The sequence below is a fragment of the Solanum verrucosum genome, unplaced genomic scaffold (assembly GCF_900185275.1).
Source record: "Solanum verrucosum unplaced genomic scaffold, falcon-dt-bn FXZP01000228.1, whole genome shotgun sequence".
Taxonomy (NCBI): Eukaryota; Viridiplantae; Streptophyta; class Magnoliopsida; order Solanales; family Solanaceae; genus Solanum; species Solanum verrucosum.
In genome coordinates this window covers 929,116-956,836 of record NW_026020210.1, presented here as the reverse complement: position 1 = coordinate 956,836, position 27,721 = coordinate 929,116, and the positions used below count along the sequence as shown (strand labels likewise).

Here is a 27,721-nt window from a genome sequence, read left to right as displayed (position 1 = left end):
GTACCTTGACGTTTTAACCCAAAAACAATTATATTGAGTACCAAGAGTTATTTACGACTCTAACCCTCACATCAAGCCTTAGTTTATCCTACTAATTTTTGGAATGTTACATGTAGGTCCTTGTATGGTGCATGGGTTGGTCCGTACAAACTAACACCAGTAAACAATTTGTAACATTTTCTTTTCAACTCAACTTATCAAGTTTCGAGGTGTTACAGAGATCAAACATATATAGTGAAGCAACAAAATTGAAAAGGTTGTCGATGAATTATTTGGTGGAAAAGTAATAATCTTTAGATATGAATTATTCCTTTAGGTATTACAAAGTTCAAAATCATCGAGAGAAGAGGACAAATGTTAACTTAGTAAAAGCATACTTATGACATCAAGTGAGAAATGATTCATTTAATAAATATATGAGAGCAAAAACACATTTAACATTCTATCACTTAATCAAAACCAAAAATAGGAAAAGGGAAAATGATTCAAAATATATCTAAACTTTTACCGAAATTGTTGTAACAATCTCAAACTTTGGGCAGGACCTATTACCCCTACACTATTTAATAGTGTATTTTAAAGATATATAAGTGTCCACTGGACATCATAAATATTGCACCATTATAAATGGTAACTTGTCCACATGGGTACATATATATCTTTAAAATATACTATTAAATAGTGTAGGGATAATAGGTTCTACCCAAAGTTTAGAAAGGTTACAATAATTTCAGTCAAAGTTCGGATATATTTCAGACCTTTTTCCCATAGAAAAAGCATATGTAACTATCCCTATGGTCGTTTTGTATATTAAAGATGGTGGAATATAGAAACCCTTAAACATGGTTATAAAATGTTTGTTCGTGATTATATAATCATAATTCTCTAGTGTGTCCATAAGAATTGGTAGATCTAGGTGAATTAATGGTGGAAAATGCCCTGGATTGGGTGGAATGATCATGAGGTTGGCCTGGAGTTGGGATTAAGAGATAATCCGAGAATATTAGGTCACTAGGAATTAATTTTTTATTGTGTTATTGTTTGTAGACCATAAACAATCTATGCTTCATAACAAGGAGAATGCTAAGATTTAGCGAAGCATTCAAGACTTGATTCAAGATAGGTGATGGTTGAAGTGACTTCTAATCTATGTTATATGTGCATATTAATTTTTCCTTTAGTATGTTTGTGCAATACGTGATTAGGGAGAAAAAGGGAATGAATATGAAATATTATCTTGTTGTCAATCTCATACCATGAACTTCCTAATTGCTTGTGGCTTTATATTGTGATTGTCTTCTTGTGGTTGTAGTTATGTGATACTGTGATTTATCGGTTGGTTCATGTACTACACCTAATAAAGATTATAAATAGGCTCGGGTATCACACTTGGTATGGAATATCTATTGGTTGGTTTGGGTACCCGTCTAGTACAAGTTCTATATTGATTGACTAGAGTACCACGCCTAGTACATGTTGATTATTATTTTTTGTGTTGGTTCTATGAATAGACTGGGTTTACTTATTGTGATGATGTTAGACATGAATTGGAGTCATGTCTATGTTTACTGACTTGGTACTTATAAATATGTTGTCACGCCCCGAGCTACCCCTGAGACGCGGACACGGAACCTAAGTCCACAAGTGATCCCAAGCTAACCCTGCTGGCAACTCTAACTCATAAGCCACTTTACCAATCCTTTTCAAGATTCGGTAAGGGCCTACATATCTGGGACTGAGCTTCCCTTTCTTGCCAAATCTCATCACCCCCTTCATGGGTGACACTTTCAGGAAAACCCAATCATCAACTTGGAACTCTAGTTCCCTTCTTCTCATATTTGCATAAGACTTTTGGCGACTCTGAGCAGTCTTAAGTCTATCTCTAATGAGTTGCACTTTCTCCATAGTATCAAGGACCGAATCTGGTCCTATCAAGACTGCTTCACCTACTTCAAACCAACCAACTGGAGATCTACATCTACGCCCATACAATGCCTCATAAGGGGCCATCTGAATGCTGGAATGGTAACTATTGTTGTAGGCGAACTCAATTAGAGGAAGGTGATCATCCCAACTACCCTTGAAGTCGATCACACAAGCTCTCAACATGTACTCTAAGGTCTGAATGGTACACTCTGCCTGACCATTCGTCTGTGGATGAAATGCTATGCTAAGGTTAACCTGAGTACCAAGACCCTTCTGAAATGACTTCCAGAAATGAGAGGTAAATTGAGGACCTCTATCTGAGATGATAGACAAAGGAACCCCATGCAACCTCACAATCTCATTAATGTAAAGCTTGGCGTAATCCTCCACCGAATATGTAGTCTTAACCGCCAAAAAGCGAGAAGACTTAGTAACCCTATCAACAATCACCCAAATGGAGTCATGTTGTTTGCGAGTACGAGGTAAACCTGTGATGAAGTCCATGTTGATGACTTCCCACTTCCAAGTAGGAATGTCAATCTCTTAAGTCATACCTCCTGGTTTCTGATGTTCTACCTTGACTTGCTGGCAATTGGGGCACTTAGCCACAAAATCTGCTATATCTCTTTTAATACCATTCCACCAATAGACTTCCCGTAGATCACGGTACATCTTAGTAGCGCCTGGATGAATAGAATATCTGCAATTGTGGGCTTCTGTGAGAATATTCTGTCTCAATTCACCCACATCAGGAACACACAATCTACCTTGATAGCGAAGTACACCATCTCCCCCTTGAGAGAAAACCTCCACTCTCTGATTGTGGACTGCACCCTTAAGTTCAAGCAAGATTGGATCACTGTCTTGCTTTTCCTTAACTTCTACTACTAAAGAAGATTCTGCTCCATTCTGAACCGTTACACCACCATCTAATATGCTCATAAGACGAACTCCTAGGCGAGCAAGTCTGTGAACATCCTTTGCTAACTCTTTTCTACATGTGCTACACTACTCATAGATAGTCTGCTAAGGGCATCTGCTACTACATTTGCCTTACCAGGATGGTAATGCACACTCATATCATAATCTTTGAGGAACTCTAGCCATCTTCTCTGGCGAAGATTCAACTATTTCTGGGTGAATACATACTGGAGGCTCTTATGGTCTGTGAACACATCTACATGAACACCATACAAGTAGTGTCTCCAAATCTTGAGTGCAAACACCACTGCTGCATGAACACTCATATCATAATCTTTGAGGAACTCTAGCCATCTTCTCTGGCGAAGATTCAACTCTTTCTGGGTGAATACATACTTGAGGCTCTTATGGTCTGTGAACACATCTACATGAACACCATACAAGTAATGTCTCCAAATCTTGAGTGCAAACACCACTGCTGCAAGCTCGAGGTCATGAGTTGGATAATTCTACTCATGTACCTTAAGTTGTCTAGAAGCGTAAGCTATAACCTTACCTCGCTGCATCAACACACAACCTAGGCCGACCCTGGATGTATCACAATAGATCACATAACCATCTGAACCCTATGGTAGAGTCAAGACAGGAGGTGTAGTCAACCTAGTTTTCAGTTCTGCAAAGCTTTTCTCACAATCATCTGACCATTGGAACTTAACCTTCTTCTGAGTCAACCTAGTCAATAGTGAGGCTATGGATGAAAATTCTTCCACAAACCTTCTGTAATAACCTGCTAGACCCAAGAAACTTCTGATATCTGTAGTAGAGGTAGGTCTGGGCCATTATTTCACTGCTTCTATCTTCTGGGAATCTACTCGAATTCCTTCACTAGACACAATATTCCCAAAGAAGGCAACTAATTGTAACCAAAACTCGCACTTGTTAAATTTTGCAAATAACTGGCTATCTTTGAGAGTTTGCAGAACAACTCTCAAATGACTCGCATGTTCTTCCTCATTCCTAGAGTAAATGAGGATATCATCAATAAAGACGATAACGAACAAGTCCAAGTATTGCTTGAACACTCTGTTCATCAAATCCATGAAAACTGCAAGAGCATTGGTTAGTCCAAATAACATAACTACAAATTCGTAATGACTATACTGAATTCTGAAGGCTGTCTTCGGAATGTCACTATCTCTGACTCTAAGCTGATGATAACCTGATCTGAGGTCTATCTTTGAGAAATGACTAGCCCCTGAAGTTGGTCAAACAAGTCATCAATCCTGGGGATAAGATACTTATTCTTGATTGTGACTTTGTTCAACTGCCTATAGTCAATACACATTCTGAGAGAACCATCTTTCTTCTTCACGAACAACACTGGTGCACCCCATGGCGAAATACTGGGTCTGATGAAGCCCTTATCTAGAAGGTCTTTTAACTGCTCTTTCAATTCTTTAAGCTCAACTGGAGCCATTTTGTAAGGAGGGATAGAGATAGGCTGGGTATCTGGAGGGAGATCAATTCCAAAGTCGATTTCCCTATCGGGAGGAACTCCGGGAAGATCTTCTGGAAACACTTCTGGAAATTCATTAACCACTGGAATTGACTCAAGAGTTGGGGTTTCGGAGCTAGAATCCTTAACCTGAACTAGATGATAGAGATAACCCTTAGAGATCATCTTTCTGGCCTTAAGGTAAGAAATGAATCGAACCATAGACGCTAAGCTACTACCCTTCCATTCTAGGATTGGTTCGTCTGAAAACTGAAAATGAACAATCCTAGTTCTACAATCGACTGAGGCATAACAGGAATGTAACCAATCATGCCTAGAATGACATCGAAGTCTACCATTTCTAACTCTACAAGATCTGCTGAGGTGACCTTCTGAGAGACTTTGACAAGGCAATTTCTGTATACCCGTCTAGCTATAACTGGGTCACCAACTGGAGTAGAGACTGAGAAAGGTTCTGAAAGAGTTTCTAGGCTAACACTGAATTGGACTGCTATGTAAGGAGTTACAAAAGACAAAGTAGCCCCTGGATCTAACAATGCATAAACATCAAGATCAAAGACTCGTAACATACCAATAACTACATCAGAAGAATCTTCCTGATCTTGACGAGCCTGAAGAGCATAGAGCCTGTTTTGGCGCTGTCCGTCACCTGTACCAGATGAGTTACCCTGCTGAGTTGGGCGACCTGCTGGTGCTGCTGAAGTTGTAGACTGAGCTCTACCATTATTTCCTCCTTGACCTTGTCTAGAAGAACAATCCTTCAATCTATGACCATACTGACCACACCCAAAGCATCCTTCCTTACCTGCAAGGCACTCGCCCGGATGGTTCTTACTACATTTCGGGCAAGTTGGGTATGTTTTGGTGCCTGAAACACTACCTTGAGACTTAGAGCCTGACGCCCTACCTTTCTGATCATTACGAAACCTGGGGGATGGAACACTAGCTAATGAAGGGACTGGAGTCGAAGACTTCTACTGAAATTGCGAGCGATTTCCACCACCCGATTTCTGTTGAGAATAATCAAAGTTACTTGTTCTGGCTTTCTTAGTCTCCTTAGCTCGTTCCCTAAGCTTATCACCCTCAACCTGCTGAGCATGAGTCATGGGCCTAGAGATGTTCATGTCTCCCAACAACATAGCATTTCTGCACTCTGTCTTCACTAAGTCTGACACTTCATACAGAAACTTATTCATTTGTGCCCTGGAATCAGCAACCATGTGAGGAGCATACCTGGAGAGTTGGTTAAACTTGAGCCCATACTTTTGGACAGTCATGTTACCCTGCCTCAAGTTCATAAATTCCTAGGCCCTTGCTTCTCTCAACTCTATGGGGAAAAACTAGTCCAGAAAGGTTTCGCTGAAACATTCCCAAGTAATAAGAGCGGCACCTGTACCCCTGTTTTCCTTCCACTGAGTATACCAGTTATGAGCTACATCCTTAAGTTGGTAAGATGCTAACTCAACCCGACCATTCCTAGTGACCTGTATCACCTCAAAGATCTTCTTGATCTCATCCAAGAAATTCTGGGGATCTTCACCAGTCTGCGATCCTAAGAACTTAGGCGGATTCATCCTAACAAAGTCACGGACCCTTGCTGCTGCTGATCTACCATTTGTATTCACATGAGCTTGAACCCGCTGATTATTCTGGTTAACGACAGTCTGAGCCAACATCTGAATGACATTCCTGAATTCAACATTCGACACTTCTTGATCTGGAACTGGAGGAGCTGCGTTTGCGTTCCAGGCATTCGCATTCCTGGCATAAGCACTACGAGGAAGCATGATCACTGAAACAGAGAACGTCGAGTTAGAATGGAATTAGATTATACCTTACGCACGATAAGAGTAACAAGAAAATGAAGATTTTTCCTAAGACTCTTTCTAGCCTCCCTCTCATTAGATGTGGTGCGCACTACACACCTAAGAAAAGGACTCTACCTAGTGCGGCTTTTCAGACATCCTAGGACACTTAAACCTAATGCTCTGATACCAAATTTGTCACGCCCCGAGCTACCCCCGAGACGCGAACACAGGATCTAGGACCCAAGTGTTCCCAAGCTAACCCTGCTGGCATAGTCATGAGCATACTAAAGATAATAAACTGATGCGGAAGCTAATTCATAAATAAATCTGAAAAGATGGAGAATACCCCTATACTATAACTGAATATATCAAATCTGAGAGTTTAATACAAAAGAAATATCAAACTTAAAATACTAAGCTGAATCTAACTATGTCTGAAATAAGCCTCTACATTGGCTAGAAATGTTGGGACATGCCCCAACTAGGTCTACCAAAACTGAAACTAAAGACTAAAAGCGATAAAGATAAACATGTCACTAGTCCTCGAAGAATGAGGACTCACCCCTGATGCTGCTGAACTGGAGATCGGGAACCGATCTAAGCGTGATTTGGATGCTGAGAACCTGTACCTACATCACGAGAAGATGTAGCGCACGTATGCATCAGTACTTGAAAGGTACTGAGCATGCAGGATAGAGTAAAACTGAAATAACATATAACTGAATAAAACAATGAAATAATCTGGACATGATATAGATACTGAAAATACTAAATACTGAGCTAATTGATGCAATGACCAAATTTATAACATGTTGAGACTGAATACTGACTGTACTGAAATATGGTTAATGTAAAAGAGTCTGAGTGAACTGTGGGAGCTACTAATAACCGACATAAAATCACATGAGCTAAATGTGGAGTCCGATGTATACGCCCCATCGAGAGGACCTAATATACCCTGCCAGAGGTATAGAGGCATGCTGGCGTGATCACTAAATTGATGTTGCCCACATAGGGGACTTACACCTACGTGGCTCATAGTTCTGGGACTATATGGGTACGCTGAACCCTAGTCCAACTCGGTATTATGCTACTCCCAATAAATTAAGTAGTTAACTGGTTATGACTGAATTTTTGTAAATACTGGATAGCTCGAATTGAACATGCAAACTGAGAATGCAACAATTAATCTGATAATGATGCATTCATAAACTGAGGCATGTATAACTGAATACTGAAATATCTGACCTAGCATGTGTAATTCAAGAACTAAAGAAATACATAGCTAGGGTTCTGAAATTCATGCGATAAACTGAGCAATAACATGATAATCTGATTGGGAACATTTAAATAACTAATTCATAATGATCTGCTGTAATTCTAGAAACCCTAGGTCTGTTCATAATCATGGAATCAAGAATCTGACTGAATTTTAGGGACCTAATGGGCGAAAGGAACCCACTAGTGAAATCCCACATACCTGGTGACAAATTCCACTGAGAAATCTTTCGATTTCGGGGCTGGAACTGATGGAACCTTGTTGCGTTCTTGAACTAGGGTTCTTGACCTTTTTCTCCTCTCTTGATTCTAATTTTCTAAGATTTTGATTAACGAATTGACTTGGATAAGTTCTAGTTATGTTTCTAGGCTTAACTGATTAAAACCTTATGATTTAGGATTTAAACGACGTATCTAAGGGTTAAACGAAATAGGAAAAGACCAAAAGACCCCTGAATTAACTACTGTCGGAGTGACTAATGGACTGGACTGACGGGCCGTCATTCAATCGACGGTCCGTCGATTGGATCCGTAGGTCGAGTCTGCCCAACAGGGCCTCACTAAAATGAGCGTAACTTTTTACTTGGAGGTCGGAATTTACTAAAGTCAGTGGCGTTGGAAAGATAATTCAATTATCTATCTAACTATAGGTAATGGGACACATAATTCATTTTGTGCTAAGAGTTATGACCATCTGAAGTTGACCCATCAACAATTTTCAGCTAACTGGTTGCTGACCCTCATCTACGGTCAGACCTACGGACCGTGGATCGATTGACGGTCCGTGCTAGTTGACCGTAGTTTGTGTCAGAGGCTGGGTAAAGGAGGTCTTGATCCACGGACATAGACCACGGACCGTTGTCTGATCTACGGACCGTGGGTCTGTCCGTGAGTCGAGACTTAGCCGATTTTTCTGAGTTTGGCTGGGGATGGGTTGCAGTGGTGAACCACGGACCACCAGCACAGGCTGTGGTCTGACCTACGGTCCGTGGATGGCAACCATGGGTTGCACCTGCAACTTCTCAAAATCTGCATTCTTGGCCTGATTCGAATACAGGGTGTTACATATGTTGTCTAGTTTTACTAATTCAAACACTTGTACATATTTTATATATTGAGTTGGCCGATAATCCTTACACCATACTGTTGATTTTGTGTGCTGATGCTACACATACTCTTCTTTTGTTGAGTGCATGATATATTTAATGTCCCCTATGTGACCTTAGTTGAGAGTCCCGCGCTTTCTGAATCCAAGGGTAAGCTTTCACGCCCTTAGGCTACCCCCTTGACGTAACACGGGACCTAGGACCACGAGTGACCCCAAGCTAACCCTATGTCTGGCATATCATAAGTATACTATAAAAGTTACTGAATAAAACAAGTACTATGCGGAAGCTAAAACAGTGGATAACTGAAAGTGGGGAAAACCCCAACTAATTTGAATATATAACACATACTAAGAGTTTAGTGATAACTGAAACAACCACTTAACAACTCAAATTGAATCTATTACTATGTCTGAAAAGCCTCTATTGGAGTTGAGTTGCTGGGACATGCCCCAACTAACTCTAACAAAACTGAAAACTGAAAGTAAAGACTAAAATGAAGGCATGTTTATTGTCCTCAAAATATGAGGACTCACCACTAAAGTTGTTGAATGAAGACTGAGAATCGATCTAAGCGTGATCTGGATGCCGAGTACCTGAACCTACATCATAAAAGGATGTAGTACAAAGTATGCATCAGTACTTGCAATGTACTGAACATGCATGATATAGATACTAAGATGAACAAATATATGTGAGCTGAACAAAGCATAACTGAGCGATGATATAATCTGAAACAAGATATAGCTATGTACTAAAGTATAACTGAAAAGAACTGAACTGAATGCAAATGAAAAAAGATATAGCTAGTTCTACCCACGGTCCTTGGGTGAATCCGTTGGTACTGGCACCAATTTTTTGAAAACAGGATTTTCTCCATTTTTGAGATCTGAGGTGTTACATAAGCTGCTTTTTCTCTTGAAATAGATATCCAAAAGAAATGATTTACTACTAAATACAATATGTTAATAGCTAATAAACTATTTAAAATGCTTTCTTACCTTGAGACTCTTCTTAATCGATAACATTAGCATTACTAACATAATGTATTCCAGATAGTAATGCAATGTAATTGACGAAGAAGAGTCTCAAGGGAAAAAAGCATCTTAAATGGTTTATTAGCTATTAAAATAATGTATTTAGTAGTAATACAATTTTTTGGGTATCTATTTCAAGAAATAAGTGAAGGTTTCGAGGAGCACGAACAAAACCCAATATTGATACTGGTAAGAAAAATAGCTTGTTAAATTTGTTAAACTAATTAATAGCTTGTCTTTGGTATAGTTAGATACTTGTTTATATCAAAATGAGTATAACTTATAAGTAATATCCTTAATCTTCCCCAAAACCAAGTAGTAACTCTCATGTTTCAATTTATGTGATTTAATTTGAATAGACACAATTGTTTAAGAATAAAATAAAGATCATTACTGAAAATAGTGATTATGAACATGTCTTAACATAAATATATATGATCATAAGACTTATAGTACTTAAGGTCTTAAAATTTCTATGGCATTTCAAATGAAATCACGTTGTAGTAGTTGTTTTACTTATATCAAGTTTGATGCAGATTAAGAGAACAAAGAAGCTAATAGTGGAAGTGAAGAAGATGTTCCAATGAAGAGCAGTTGATACAGTCTGGTGACCTTAATAGTGACAATCCATATTATGAAAATGTTATAAAAAAAGACTGTCACGAATCGAAAACTCGAATCATGATGACACCTACTATAACCCACCCCTAGATAAGTCAACTCGTAACCCTGAACGACAAGAAACATGCATACATGGTAGATACAATAAATAATAGGGAATACAAAATAAATCATTAAAGAAAACAACGGAAGATAATAACTAAAGCAATTATATATACAAATCAAAAGAGATCCAACCCAAAACCTGGTGGTGACACATTCAGAGCTACTACAACAAAGAACAAGTCTCAAAAGTAGACCAAAATATACAGACTTGTCTCAAAAGCACAAGACTTGCCAAAACTAAACAGAGGGAGATGTGTATGATCCAGAACACCATAAGCTCACCCTTTTCTCTTAATCCTCTTACAACCGGCTCGATATAAGTACTGGTGGCTGGGCTAGGAGCAGTAATATGAAAACAGATTCAGAGTGTAATATGAGTACCAAAACAACAGGTATCTGATTATGTTTCAAGGAAACTTTAACCAATTCTAAGTGTTGATGATCGCTAGTCAGTATAATAACCCAACTAAATGAGTTAGGGTCAAATCACATAGGGAGTGGTACGTTTTTAAGATTCAATAGGAAAAATATGAATATGCTCAAGTCAATCATAGGAATAGACATTTACGAGTAAAAACATAATTCAAATTAGGGGTGACACGAATGTCAAATAAGGGGTTTTGGTTTTAACTACCAGCTACAACAACAACAAACAACACGAATTTAACAATAATGAAACGGGTTCTTGGGATATGATAATATTATAGGCTAAGGAAGACAAATGGGTGATTGCAACCGTTAGTAAATAGCTGTAAATCAGTGACTAAGTTAGACTTTAGTGGGGATAAACTTTCTCTCGAACAATTTACCCCGAATCAAGTTGGTTTCTCTAAAACACCAACAAGCAAGCAAATAAGAACAGTCTTTGCTTTAGTCCATTCACTCTCTCGACCTGAATTTGTGGAAAAGGGTTTAGGATTCACTCTCTCGAGCTGAACCTATGACAACCCAATACCCGCAGACCATCAATTTAATAATCTTGGTTTTAAAACCTCTCTCTCTCGCAAGCCAAAAACTCGAAGGTAGAATTGCATTAACAACTACAATCCTTTAATTTTAACCACAATTACTGATTGAAATCACTTCTAAACATTATTTAAACTAACAATTAGCAATCACCGATATGTCTACCTTAGCCTATAATCCAATCACATCACAAGAACCCTTCTCATTATTGTTAAATTCGTGTTATTTGTTGTTGTTGTAGCTGATAGTTAATACCAGAACTCCCTTATTTGACATTCGCATCACCCCTAATTTGAATTATGTTTTGACTCCTAAATGTCTATTCCTATGACTGACTTGAGCATATTCATATTTTCCTATTAAATCTTAAACACGTACCACTCCTTGTGGGATTCGACTCCAACTCATTTAGTTGGGTTATTATACTGACTACCAATCCTTGAAACGTTAATCAAAATGGCGCTGCTGCTAGGGGGTGGTGTTGGTTAAGATTCTTTAGTTATGTTGAATTTTGTTCTTGTTAGTCATAGTTGAACTTACTTTTAGTTTTGGTTTGCTTGTTTGTATTTTGAAACAGAGAGTATGAGTGTGAACGGGAGCAATGGTAGCCAAGTGGGCCACAAAGATGACATCAAAAACTTCAACGATGTCAACGAGCCTAATGCTAATGACCCCCATCTTATGGGTGGAATAGGTGTCATTCGCTTACCTCTGGCTGAAGGGAACATTGCATTCCATATCACAAGTACTATGTTGCAGCTCTTGTAATTGAAGGGGTTGTTCGATGGTTTGGCTCATAAGGATCCCTATGAGCATATTAGAAACTTTGTTGATGTTTGCGGTCCATTCTCCTTCAAGAATATATCCTAAGAGTCGGTCCGGTTGAGGTTGTTCCCGTTTTCTTTAATGGAAAAAGCATGTAAGTGGGTCACTGAATTGCCACGAGAATCAATCACTTCGTGGGAAGAGTTTGTCATCGCATTTCAAGTGTGATTTTTCCCTCCTTCAAAGATGATGAAGCTTTGGGACAACATTAAAAGCTTTAAGCATTTGGAGGGTGAGACAATTCATGAGACTTGGTTGCGATTCAAGAAGTTGGTGCTACAATATCTAACCCATGGTTTACCCGATCACGTTTTACTCTAGTATTTTTATCGAAGCCTTGATTCGGTAAATAAGGGTGTTGTTGACCAACTTTATCCTGGAGGTTTGATGCAACAAACTTATGTGATAGCAACTTAGCTCTTGGATGGCATGACCACAATTAATCGGGCATGGTACACCCGCAAAGATTAGGTCTCCAAACTCACGTTTAAATTGACCAAAGAGCAGCTTGAGAAAGACCAATAGAGGGACCATAACATGGCCAAGATCATGACACAACTTGACATTTTGTGCAAAAATGTCATGGGAGCTATTGCTCGAAGTGTCAATGATGTGAGTGTCGGGTGTGCTAATGCTGATGAGGCCAAGTTTGAGGCTTTGTACAATGAAAAGGTGAATTTCCTAGACAACCAAGGTGGTGGTTATCGTGCAAACTACCCGAGGCAGGGTGGTAACCAAGGTTGGAACATGGATGAAGGTTGGAAGGATCGTGATAGAGAGTGGAGGGATAGTAACCCCACTTGGAAAGAGAGAGACGGGGAGAAGGATAGATATGTTCCTCCCCATGAGCGCCAAAAGCCAAAGGATTTTGAGGGTGGTCGGTCAGAGGATATGCTTTATCGTATCTTTAACAAAGTTGAGGAGTCAGATAAGATTTTGAAAGAAATGAAAGAAGATGTGTCGACCCTTAGCCAGACAATTACCTCCAATTTTGTCTCGATCACGCAGTTAGAGACCTAAATGGGTCATATCTCGTCTCATTTAAACCTGAAACAACAAGGGGTGCTGCCTAGTGATACTATGGACAACCCCAAGAATAAGGTTTGAGCGTGGACTTGCGTCGTGCCACGACATTAGCTAAGCCACTGCTTGGGAGACAACCCAAGTTTTATTTTCTTTTTTTCTGAGTTTGAAATAATGGTGTGTTGATTGTGCAGGTCAAAGTGTGGAAGGTGTTTGAAAAGTGCAGGTTGACGAGCTAAAAGTCCAGTCGGTGACTCGCCAAAAAGGTCGGCGAGCCTGACATGTACCGCCATTGGACTCAAGACATTTTGAAATTGGAGTCTGTAAAACTCGGCGAGCCCAAGAGCAGATTAGCGAATCGCCGACCAAGTCGGCGATCATGATTTAGTCCATCGTTTGGACCCCCATATTAACTGGAGGTCCTGTAAAACTCGGCGAGGTAAATGCCCACTCGGCGTGTCGTCGAGTTGGTCGGCAAGCTAAACTTATGTCGCCGAATGGGCGAGAACTGGACTGTTTTAATAGGCCAAAGGTTTAAACTTTCAAACTCTTTCACTTCCCCTCACTTTTAAACTTCCCAAACTTACACCCGCACAATATTTTCCGTAATTTTTGCATTTTGTATCTCATTTTAGTCATCATCTGTGTGTACAGAATTGGATTCTTTGCCGCATAGATTTCCAACTTTCCCATATTCGGCTTCTAAGGTTGGTGTCCCGAACCCCGAATTTATAATAAGTGATTTTTACTCATTTTCAAGTGCTTTTATCTTAGTGATGTGTGCTGGGCCTCTCTAAGATCTTTGTTTTATGCTTGTGTGCTTGAATGCCTGTTTTAATTCGAATATCATGCCTATAATGCCTTTGTTGTTAAATTCTTGAATTTTTCGTGATTAAAACTGTTTGGTGTTGCTTAAATGTTGTTGGGTCTAGTCGGGTGAAGTGTAAGTAACCCACATTTGGGCCAAATGACATAATCTGCCCAATGATGGAGCAGTTGGCGTCATTCTTAAGGGCAAAAGTCGATAAATGGCCAAATTTGGCTAAACTGGGAGAAGTCTGAGTATCCCGGGGGAATGGGTGTAATGGGTCTTTGTTTAATTGAAATAGTGCATGGTCTGATTTTGTTTTCGGGGGCTGAGGAGTTGAATTTGGAAGTTGGGGTTGAAAGTAGGCATATTAGGTAGTTTTGTGAGCTAGATCGAGCTCGCCAAACCACTCGGCGTTTCACCAAATCCCCCTAATTGCCTTGAATTTCATTTTAAATCTTGAGTTTGGTTCTGTGACTTTCGGCAAGAAGCCTGAGATCGTTGAATGCACTCAGCGACTTGCCGAAAGTCCTTCTTTATCGCCTTTTCTGCTCCCCTAACCCCTAAAATGCACTGTAAATTTCAGTGGACTAGTCCTTGCTCGCCAAATGCTGTCGGCGATTCACCGAAAGGTCCATCCCATGGCCAACATGCTAAATTTTTTGGAAAATTTTGAGTTAATCCTTTCGGCGAGCACGATATGGCTTGCCAAAGAGATTCGGCAACTCGCCGACTGGTTCAGCGAGTCTGTCTGCAACTATTATTCTGTGCATTTGCTTGAAATGTTTCTAACTTTCTACAATGTGTTTACAAATATGGATGGACCTAAAATAGTTGGTAGAGACATGCCTCCCCGCAAAAGGGCTAAGGGAATAAAAATCAATGAGAATGCAACTGCTTCCATGGCGAAGGCTACTAAACTTCCCACAACAGGTGGGAAGGGAAAGGGAAATGGCAAGGCACCTGCACCCGCGTCACCGGAGGCCAGATCCGATAGTGACGACATCTATGCCACTCACCTCACCACTTCTGAGAGTGAGGGTGAGCACCAACAGCTTCAGGCTGCCACTTCTGAGCCTGAGGACGAACTACTAGCAGCTTAGAGAGCGGATCTGCGTTCAAAGAGGCTGAATGATCCTTCTAGGATCAGGACATCCCAGACATCTACTCCTTCTCCTGCTCCATCACAGGCCATCGTCCTAGAACCACCTGTACATGGTCTTGCCCCACGGTCTATGAACAGACTGAAGACCGATGGGCTGAGAACCATCATAGAGGAGAAGCGACTGTTGACTGATGGTGTCATTGATAGGTACGCAGATATCATGAGTTGTCTGATGTCCCACAAGTTCTACCTTTTCACCAATCCCTGTGGCTCGTACATTCTTATTTGGGTCAGAGAATTTTATAGTGCTTACAGTGCCTTGATACTACAAGAGAAGAAGCCAACAACCAAATTCAAGCCGGATGACTGTGGTTGTCAGAGGCCGGAAGGTGAAATGTTATAGTGATGCTATCAATGCCCTCTTGGGTGTTTTAACACGTATTGATGATGACCGCCAACATTTGATCAGGACAAAAACACTAGAAAACATCATGAAGTGGTTGGCCCCGCTGATATCAAACGGTACTCCCAAATGACCTGAACTTGGAGCACCCATTGAGAAAAAGGACCTGAACATAGCAGCAAGGTACTGGTTTGGCTTCATTAGCAACACGATTATGCCGTCCCAGAATGAGTCAATTCTCTGCCACGCCAAGGCAGCCTGTCTGGGTTGCATTATTGATGGGGCCAGGCTAAACCTATGGATGATTATGTCACAAGAGATGGTCATGAAGGCCAACTAGCGCCAAACTTCCCTTCCCTTTCCGGTGTTGATCACCGAGCTTTGCAGGTAAGCTCAGGTTCCTGGAGATAAGAAAAAAGATGTGGAAGTGATTCACACATCTTCTACTGATATGCGGAGAATTGAGGCAGAATACTTGAAAGATGAGGCCAAGAAGAATAAGGCTACCCCTGTGAATACCTCCGCGGTTGTGGATAAAAATACACTACCTACAAAGGCACCTTTGCCTACTCCGGCCCCTGGGTCTTCAGGTACATCTAGTATTGTCCTTTCTGATACTCCCAGTTCCTCTACTTCTCCATTGTCTCCCAGATCTGGTACTGTTGTTGTTGCTGCCTCTCGGCCCCCTCTCACTTAAGACACATTACTACGGATGGGGCAGCTAGCCCATTCTGCTGATCGTCATGCTGCCAGACTTGAGGCCTCCATTACGGGCATGATTCAGACACCCCTCGTTGATTTTGTGAAACCTTTGAGTGCTACCATTGATACCCTTACGATTAGGATAGCGGTGTGTGAGTGTTGTCAAGGGGACACCGAAGAGGTGACGACTCTAAAGGCTGATATTGCTGCACTGAGGAGAGATGTGGACCAGTTGAAGTCCACTGACATATCTATTGTTTTTGGAATAGTGGAGATCCCAGATATGCTAGTTGAGCCAAATATGCCTCCGGCTACCATTAGATATGATGTTCGAGTTGAGGAGGCAGCTGATCCCGAGTCTGAGGCTGAGACAGATAAGCTGAAGCTTGAGGTTGCTGAGGAGGCTTCTTATGAGGGCCTTACGGAGACTGATGAGGCCATGGTAGATGCAGTTGTGCAGACATTCTTGGCAGCTCATAGTGGCTCTACTATTGTTGAGGTGACCCCGGGCAGTGAGGCCCAAGATCAGAGTGATGCACCGGGCACTGAGGCCTAGACAGATGGAGCGACTGTTTAGACATGATTTCTCTTTACCTCCCTCTTTGTCCCCTTTTTATTGACTTTTGAATAATTTTTCTTGCATTTGAGGAAAAATTGCTTTTTTTTGTGGTGGGGGTGAGGTACTTCCATACCTACCTTTTGTTTTGATGTTCTGTATATATTGGGTTTTTGAGCTATATATTGTGTTTTGATACTGCTTTTGTGGCTATTTGAGCTTCTAGCTCCTTGTGTTAATTGTAAATGAATTTTGGACCTTTCCAAAAAAAAAATTGTGCCACCTCTTGATTGTGTTTGAATGTGTCCCTTCTCTTGCAAATTTGAGTATCAGTTTTGATCAATACTGATGACTTGAATACTGCTCATAATCGAACAAAAATGAATGTGCGGCCACGATAAGGCCAAATGAAGTTGTATAGAGAATATGTGAACTTTGTGCATCTCGTTGTGACTAGCCGGTTATCGAATGAGTCTCTTGTGATGAACATTGCACAGTAGCGAAAATGTGAAGTCTTGTTTGATATTGGTGTCAATACCTTGTGTGATGAGCTTACCATGAACCATGTATGATGACACCTAGAATTTGCCCCGTTGGTCTGGTTGACTAAGTGATGCAATCTCTTGAAATGATCTTAGGCAACTTTGAAGAGTAAAACAATTTGACATTATACCTCTTTTGTGGCCAACCTTGTGAGTGTGTGATCATTGCTTGAACACCCCTTGAGCCTTACCGTTTTTATTGGAAGAAACTTGATGCAAATTGTAACCTTTCTTCATCCATTACCCATAATCCTCATGATTTGTGGTTAGTTTGAATAGCCAACTTATGCCAAAAGCCTAAGTTGGGGGTGTGGTGAAACGAGAAGGTAAATCAAGAAATGCAAAGAAGTCCCCCTTTGAGCTATGATTGTTATAAAGATAGAACCCCTCCATACAAAAAAAAAAAGAGAAGAAGAAAAGAAGACTGAAAAAAAAGAATGAAAAAGTTTTTGAAATAAAGTTGTGAAATTGCAAAAGAAATGGGGTGTCCTGTAGTAGATGGAAAGTGAATAATGGGGTGACTTATGAGCATAAATGAGAATGATGAGGATATGGAAAGTGAATAATGGAAAGTGTTGTTCGGCAGTAGATGGAAAGTGAACAATGGAAAGTGTTGTTCATACTACATTCCATGAGGATATAAGCCATTGAGCCTAAATGACCATACATTTACACTCAGCCCCGTTACAAGCCTTGAAAAGATCTTTTTGATCTTGAGTGAGCTGAAACAAGTGTTGATTGGAAAATAAGGGCAAACCTATGGGTGAAATCGTGCATTGTGTTCATCTTTGTGAGTGTGAATGTTATATGTGATTTCAGAACTTTAAATCGTTGAACCATTGTGTGTGAATATGGAATCATTCTTTGTGTGAGGGCATTTGAGTACCGTCGTTGAGCTTGAACTTGCATTTGAAGCAAGTATTGTGAACTTGAGAATCTTCAATAATGGTGAGTCACAACTTGAATCTTTGAGTACACAATTGATCCCTGCATGAGTAAGTTGAGTCCTTTTATGTGCATTCATGATTGAGTCTTATGTAGCACTATTTGAGACATCTTTTTTGAACTGCTGAACTTGAGTTTTACTTGAGGACAAGCAAAAGTTTAAGTTGGGGGTGTTGATGCATCCACGATTTGGACTCATTAAGGGATTTATTTGGATAGATTTCGTGTCCTCAAATGCTTGTTTTTTGCCAATAACTGATGTAAAATCCTTGATTTCCAGGTATATGGATTGAAGAACGAAGCATGGACACTATTGTGCAAAAAGGAACAAAGTAGTTGAATGAACGAAGAAAAGAAGGTCCAGTGATCGCCGAGTCCATTGGGCGAGTCGCCAAATGGTCACTATCTCGCCTAAAGTTTTAGTGTGCCAAGCCCTGAAGGATAAAATCAATTTGGCGAGCGAAAAGAGCAGTCGGCGTGTCGCCGAGTGGTTCCGCGATGCTGTGTTGGATCTCCCAAAGTTATAGAACTTGAGGATGCTGAAGGCCAAAGCAAAAAGGCGAGTATAACTTTTTACTCAGAGCTTGGATTTTTGTAAACTCGGTGGCGTTGGAAAGATGATTAAATTATCTTTAATTTAATAGTTCATGATACACCTAATTCATTTTGTACAAAAAGATATGACGGTTTGAAGCTGACCCAACAATGATTTTGCTCTAATTGACGGCTGACCCTCACCTACGGTCCATAGGTTCAACCACGGACCGTATTGGTTGACCGTGGCTAGGATCAGAGACCATCAAACTTTGGGACCCCAACGACGGAACCAACCTACGGTCTGTGGGTCCATCAACGCACCGTGGACCACGTCCGTAGGTATCATCCTTAGACCTTGAATTTTCCCTAAGTATGGGACTGAACCTTGAGACCCCACCTACGGTACATGGTTCTACCTAGGGGTGTACAAGCCAAACTGTAAAGTCAAACCGAACCGACGAACCAAATTAAACCGGTAAAAAAAACCGATTTGTGGTTTGGTTTGGCAGTTGAAAAAAAATCGACCACTCTTGGTTTGGTATTAAAAGAAAGAAAGTCAATCAAACCCAAATCAAACCGACATAATATATATATATATATAGATATATAACTTGTTTTATTTATAGATAAAAAATATTCTTTATAATCTACTTCGTTTATATATTTTTAGTTTGTTTATTGTTTTCAATGTTTATATATTTTATTTCAAATTTGGGCTTGTAAAATTTGTAAATATTTTATTTTGTATTAAGATCCGAAGTTACAATTATATTGTTATAGTTTTTCAAATTGGAAGTTAACAATTTACTTCATAAATATTTTGTTTTGTATTCAGTTTGACCACAACCTTTAATCTTATTAATTTAACATAATGAATGTTGATATTTCAAAAGAAAATTGTACTCATGTGAATTTTACCATCTTTTTGAAATTTCTATTCATTTAACATTTTTTAAGTTTAGCTTATCACACGGGTAAGTGAAAATATATTTGATCTCTTTTTATAGCACCAAGTAGTTGTAAAAACCTGAAAAAACTGGAAGATCGAAAAAACCTGAAAGAACCGACCAAAGCCGAAACCGAAAAAACTGACTTTTTGTGGTTTGATTTGGTTTTTAGATTTAATAAACCGACATAATTGGTTTAGGTTTTTTTTAATGAAAAACCAAACTTAACCGACCTATGTACACCCCTAGTTCTACCCATGGTCCTTGGGTGGGTCCGTTGGTACTGGCACCAGTTTTCTGAAAACTAGGATTTTCTCCATTTTTTAGTTCCGAGGTGTTACATAAGCTTCTTCTTCTATTGAAATAGATATCCAAAAAAATGATTTACTACTAAATACATTTTGTTAATAGTTAATAAACTATTTAAGATGCTTTGTTACCTTGAGACTCTTCTTCATCGATTACATTAGCATTACTAACTAGAATATCATCCTTTTTAAATACAATAATGGAGGTTAAGCTCCTTTTATTCCATTCCATAAGTCTATACAAAAAGAGAAAATTACATGGTAAAGCAAACATATACTAGTTAATTAGTCATCACAGCTATAGTTTTAGTTAACTACCACTCGCGTCCAAAATTAAGTGATAATTACGTGGGTTGGAGTTTCATGTTTGTGCAATTTCCACATTTGTATAATTCAAAATTTGTATAAATTCATTAATATGACTTTTGTATAATGTAATTTTGTATAATATAATTTGTATAAATGTGTAAAGTTCAGATGTTTCGGTTTGTTTAAGTTCGTTATTTTGAGTTTATACAAAAATAGCTCAATTATACAAACATACCCACGAACTATACAAACTCACTCGAGAATTATAGAAACCCACAAATTATACAAATTAGGCAGCTTAAACTGTAGCTACAATCCGTAAATATACAAACTGTTGATATGGAGCATAATTAAATTTAATATAGTGGCTATTTGCGAAAATTCCTCATACAAAATAGGCCAAAGAACCCCAACAAAAAGAAACAATAAAACTTGGCCCAGTCCATTAAATGAACCTACTAGCTCTTATAACAACACCCTAAAAAATAGGGTTTCCAATTGGGCTCATTTATTTCCTCCTCTATGTCGCCGCTCGAAGCTTTCTCCAACTCAACCTTCCTTTTTCATTTCTCTATGGATCATCAACACCTTCATCTTGGATGCTAAGTATTCATCTTCCTCAGGGAATATCATCATTTTCTTCCCCTTCTTATCTTTTTATTTTTTTTCCTCTATTATATTGTCTTGACTCAATTTTTCACTTGAATGAGGCAAATATCCATAGGATCTGATTCAATCTCTGTTATTGTATATTCGATTTCTATTGTGCTTAGATCAAATATAATGACGTCAAATTGAGAACGAGGATTGTATTTGAACATCAAAAGTGTGTGACAGTTATTAAGTAATACTCATTGAAATTCTTTCATCTTTTGGCTAGCAAATATTTGCCTTGAAAATGTTTCAATTCAACCTCTCATACGTCTTCACTGGAAATCTCAAGACACACAAGGCTTAATATGTCCTTGCAATGTCTGCTGACAAATTCTTCTATAATCCTCTATGGGAAAAAAAATGAATTCAATTTCATACATCTACAAATCTAAACTACTTTGTCATTATACATTTGTTTGGGGAAGGCATCGGAGAAAATGAGATCAAAATCCTGACCAATGTTGAGTTTCTTTAGGCGAGCGATCATTAGGAGAACTTAGGTTGAAGATCGCTTGCCTGAAGAAACTTAACATTGGTCAGGACATTGATCTCATTTTCTCCGATGCCCTCTCCGTACAATTGTATTGTGACAAAATATTTCAGATTTGTAGAACCTTCCATTATTTCACTACCCAAGGCAACTTGGTGCACTAAGAATCTCAGATTTATAGAACCTTGCATGATTTCACTATCCAAGGATTCAGTGGACTAAGTATCTCAGGATTGTAGAACCTTCCATGATTTGACTACCCAAGGGCAACTGAGTGCACAAAGTATTTAAGGTTTGTAGAACCTTTCATGATTTCATGACCAAATGGTAACTCGATGCATGATTTCTACGACTATTACTTAATAAGTATCGAATACTTTTTCATGTTCAAATATAATGTTCGTTGTCATTTTAATGTCATTATATTTGATCTAAGCGCTATCCAAATATAGAGATTGAACCAAATAATTTTATAGATATTTTGCATCATTCTGGTGAAAATTTGAGCCATCGCCCTTAGTAGAGGAGCGAAAAACAAAAAGACAGGAAGGAGAAGAAAATGATGATATTCGAGATAGTAATGCGAATGTAATTTCATGAAGAATAGTCTCAAGGGAAAAAAGCATCTTAAATGGTTTATAAGCTATTAACATAATGTATTTAGTAGTAATACATTTCTTTTGGGTATCTATTTCAAGAAATAAGTGAAGGTTGCAAGGAGCACGAACAAAACCCAATATTGATACTGGTAAGAGAAATAGCTTGTTAAATTTGTTAAACTAATTAATAGCTTGTCTTTGGTATAGTTAGATACTTGTATATATCAACATGAGTATAACTTATAAGTAAGATCCTTAAACTTCCCCAAAACCAAGTAGTAACTATCATGTTTCAATTTATGTGATTTAATTTGAATAGACACAATTGTTTAAGAATAAAATAAAGATCATTATTGAAAATAGTGATTATAATCATGTCTTAACATAAATATATATGATTATAAGACTTATAATACTTGAGGTCTTAAAATTTCTTTGGCATTTCAAATGAAATCATGTTGTAGTAGTTGTTATTCTTATATCAAGTTTGATGCAGATTAAGAGAACAAAGAAGCTAATAATGGAAGTGAAGAAGATGTTCCAACGAAGAGCAGTCGATACACTCTGGTGACCTTAATAGTGACAATCAATATTAGGAAATTGTTATAAAAAAAAGACTATCACGACTCGAAAACTCGAATCATGATGACACCTACTTTATCCCACCCCTAGATAAGCTTACCTTTTATCTCTTAATCCTCTTACAACCGGCTTGATATAAGTACCGGTGGCTGGGCTCACATCAGTATTACGAAAACAAATGCAGAGTGTAATGTGAGTACCAAAACAACAGGTACCTGATTAACGTTTCAAGGACACTTCATTCAATTCTAAGTGTCAACGATCGCTAGTCAGTATAATAACCCAACTAAATGAATTGGGTTTGAATCCCACAAGGAGTGGTACATGTTTAAGATTCAATAGGGAAATATGAATATGCTCAAGTCAATCATAGGAAAAGACATTTACGAGTAAAAAAATAATTCAAATTAGGGGTGACACGAATGTCAAATAAGGGGTTTTGTTTTAACTATCAGCTACAATAACAACAAATAACACCAATTTAATAATAAAGAGACGGGTTCTTGGGATATGATTGGATTATAGGCTAAGGTAGACAGATGGGTGATTGCAACTGTTAGTAAATAGTTGTAAATCAGTGACTAAGCTAGACTTTAGTGGGGATAGAATTTCTCTCGAACAATTTACCCCGAATCAAGTTGGTTTCTCTCGAACACCAACAAGCAAGAAAATAAGAACAACCTTCGCTTTAGTCCATTCACTCTCTCGAGTTGAATGTGTGGAAAAGGGTTTAGGATTCACTCTCTCGAGGTTAACCCATGACAACCCAATACCCACAGACCATCAATTCAGTAATCTTGGTTTTAAAACCTCTCTCTCGAACAAGCCAAACACACGAAGGTAGAACTGCATTTGCAACTACAATCCTTTAATTTTAACAACAATTATTGATTGAAATTACTTCTAAACAACATTTAAACTAAAAATTAGCAATACCCATAAACTAAATCAACCCATAATCACATAATCACACCCCAAGAATTGGGGTTATAGCTAGACATCATAAACATATAGAAATCGTTACCAAATTGTGTTTCCATCAACTGGGTAAGATTAATTTTGTCTTTACAAAAGTCCAAGTTAAAGAATCTCAACGACCAACTTCCAATTTCTCTAAAATGGAAAACTTTAATTCTTCAAAGCTAAGGAAAAGTTGTCTAAAAAACTCAGAGTTCAAAACTCAAAAATTACTCTCATGATTATTCAGAATAAAATTTGATTGATAGATGCAAATTAGATTGTTTGAAAATGTATTTATAGTCGCCAAATATATGTTGCGAAAGACCATTCGGCACAGTAAGTTAGGATCGCCGATCCACTCGGCGATCCGCTTTTGGTAAGTTCCCTCGCCTTTTTGCTTTGACCTTCAACATCCTTAAGTTTTGTCGCTTTGGGCGATCCAACACTGCATCACGGAACCACTCGTGTCACACCCCGAGCCTACACCCTGGACGGGACTGGCACTCGACAACCATTGATGGCCCCAAGCGAACCCTTGTCCTGGCTTACTTACTTAGCTGAAGAGTTAAATCATTATTAAAATGATCAAATGCACTTTACTCAACTGTTTAATAAAATAACTAAGAATGTTTAAAGGTCAAACATTCAACTTGGCCAAAATGGCAACTCAAGTCTTAGCATATGAAATAATAATGTAAAGACAACTAACTACTAACTGTCTATGAAGCCTCTAAAACAAAGAGGGATGTCGGGACAGGACCCCCTATCATCCTAACAACTGAAAGCTAAACAATTATGAAAAAGACCCTACGAAAAGCAAGAAGGCTCACTAACTGCCTCTGAGTGCTCAACCTGATCAACGAGGCGTTGGATATTGATCTTGCTTACCTGTGTCTGCATCATATGACAATGCAGGCCAAATGGCATCAGTACATTGAATGTATGAGTATGCGAGTTGGAATGTTAAACACAACTCAAGCTTGAAAAGGATCTGAAAGGAACACTTACCTCAGCTTTACTCAACTCATGAAAAACTCAACTAAAAATCCAGTGTAAAACAACAATAATAGTGCAATTTATAAAAAACATTTAGAATAGTAAATAAAATCTCAATTTGTTAAAGATATGCATTAACAAACTCAACTTTACTCATATATCAAAGTAATATAGTTTCTGTGGGAGGTTCTCTAACCGATAACCACCACAATGAGCCTTAGTGGTGATACAACGTTTTGCCCACGCTGCCAGAATTGTCCTATACTTTGCCGTCATATAGAATGCCCTTATCTAAGTTAATCCACTAGTCTATGCTAAAAAGCAACTTAAGAAGTCATCTAAAAAGTATGATCCTTTACTACCAATGATGGCTACATGGTTTATGGAGACTTGAGTTAATATGAACTCGCGTCCCCATATTGGTGCTCAATACTACTCCCAAAATATACTTAGCTCACATGTTTTTTAAATAAAACTTCTTTCTTTGATTTGAGATAATTACTCAAAACTTAGCTTGAAAGCACTCTTGGAAAATCGGTGTTTTCCTTTCTTGTTCAAATGTGAAAACATTTTAAACTCTTGGGAATACTTAGTTCCCTTATAACTTTGGGAGAAATGAAGTCAACTCTTTACTCTTTGCTTAACTTAAAACTTAAGTCTTAGAACAAAGTTAAAACGTTTGTGAAAGACTTTTGAAAAACATTAATGAACTTCTCTAGACTTGCTTCTTAACTTCTAAACTTGACTCTTCACTTTCCTTGAATTGAATTATGGATTCAAGAATTGTGATTTGTGATAGGAAAGATCTAATGATGTTTAGGAGTGTTTTTAGATAGCAAAACATGAGAAAAGATAAAAAAAATCACAGTCTGAAAGCAGGTCCGCGAAGCCGAGATGTATTTAATTTTTTTGTCGCAAAAATTCTTTTTAAGGCAGAACGGTTTGTGACCGCTCCTACGAAAGAATTTTTCCCAAATTTGGGGAGTAGGTCCGCGACGCGGAGCCAGTTCCCAGATTTGCCCGACTAATTTCCTTCTTCTTTTTTCAGCCCCAATTCGCCCGAACTCAGTTCTTTCTCCCAAAATCTTTTTAGAAACAGATACCTAGAAAATGTACCTAAGAACCTAACTCCAACCAACTCAATAATTTGACGTAATGATCTCAGAAACTTTTCCTTCTTCGTTTTCCAGCCCCAATTCACCCAACTTGGTTCTTTCTCCCAAATTCTTTTTAGATACAGATACCCAGAAAATGTACCTAAGAACCTAACTCCGACCAACTCAATAATTTGACGTAATGATCTCAGAAACTTCTCAATCTCAGCCCAATTCAAGAACGACATCAAATTCAAGAATACATATCAAAAACATCAACTTTCAAACTCTTTTAGGAACAATTCACGCTAAAATAAACATGTTTGGCACGTGGGTGAATGAACCCAACGTTATTAAAGCCTCACATACCTCGTAGGGATTAACCCTTGGTGAAATCCACACGAAAATCTCCAAGAACTCGATGAACTATGAACTTCTCTTCTCCTTTCTCCTCTTTTCTCTTTTCTCCAAGCCCTAGTGTATTTTGGTAAAATCGTAAATTGATCTAATTCTTATTAGACCCTAACTTAATTACCAAAAATGAAATAAAACAATTTGGCAAGGAAAAGACCAAACTACCCTTCAAAAATCCAGATTAGACTTTCCTTATCTGAATATCCCAACTTCAAATGTGCATATCTCACTTATAGGAACTCGGAATTGCACAAACTTGGCGGGGTTGGAAAGATTATTCCAAGATCTTTCATACGGTATTTGTAAGCACACCTAACTCATCCTGAGCTAGGAATTATGGTCGGTTGAAGTTGACCAAAAACCATACTTAACATAACTTAACCAAATTTCCAGATTTTTCCATTCTTTCCTAAAATGACTATTTCCAATTTTTAACTCTTCCTAGTTCTTCTAAATAGCGAGATGTTACAATATCTCTCCCTTGGGAACATTCGTCCTCGAATGAGATTACTCTTACTAGGCTAAGGGTGTAACATCTAACAATTAGCTCAAACACCCAACAATCAAATCTAACACATCAAGTATCTCAGTTAAAGAGTACTAAGAAGAGAATTAGTACCTTGATCAGGAATTTCTCCGGATTCGAAGAGATGTGGATATCTCTTCTTCATATCCTCCTCAACTTCACAAGTAGCTTCCTCAACAAATTGGTTCCTCCAAAGGACTTTGACTGATGCTACCTCTTTTGTTCTCAACTTGCAAACTTAGCGATCTAGAATCTGAACAGGAATCTCTTCATAAGACAAGTTATCTTTGATCCCAACATCTTCAATTGGTATAATCAATGAAGGATCGCCCATGCACTTCTTCAACATAGAGTTATGAAATACCGGATTAACTGCTGCTAACTCTTGGGGTAGCTCTAACTCATAAGCTACCTTGCCAATTCTCTTAGAAATTCTATAAGGGCCATTATACCGGAGACTAAGCTTCCCCTTCTTACCAAACCTCATAACACCCATCATGGGTGAAACTTTTAAATATACCCAATCATCTACCTCAAACTCTAACTCCCTTCTCCTAACATAAGTGTAGGATTTCTGACGACTCTGCATTATTTTCAACCTCTCTTGAATCACTTTCACTTTCTCCATAGCTCAATGAACTAAATCTGGTCCAATCAACCAAGCTTCACCAACTTCAAACCATCCAATAGGAGATCTGCATCTTCTCCCATAAAGAGCTTCATAAGGAGCCATCTGGATGCTATAGTGGTAATTATTGTTGTAAGAAAACTCAATGAGAGGTTGGTGATCATCCCAATTCCCTTTGAAATCAACACACATGCCCTCAACATATCTTTTAAAGTCTGAATAGTGCGCACTGCTTGACCATTTGTCTGAGGATGAAAAGCAGTACTTAAGTTCACCTTTGAACCTAAGCCTTTTTGAAATGACTTCCAAAGCTGTGCAGTAAATTGTGCACATCTATCTGATATAATCGAAATAGGGACTCTATGAAGTCTTACTACCTCTTGAATATATAACCTGGCATAATCTTCTACAGTATGGGTAGTATTTATCGCCAACAAGTGGGCTGACTTTGTCATTCTATCGACAATCACCCAAATAGAATCAT

At 38.6% G+C, this 27,721-nt stretch overlaps 1 protein-coding gene across 1 annotated transcript in view; it reads right to left on the bottom strand.

Moving 5' to 3' along the window:
* LOC125830388 (ATP-dependent Clp protease ATP-binding subunit ClpA homolog CD4B, chloroplastic) overlaps positions 1 to 27,721 on the bottom strand; it is a 569,404-nt gene that overhangs the window by 21,884 nt on the left and 519,799 nt on the right. The window lies entirely within an intron of this gene.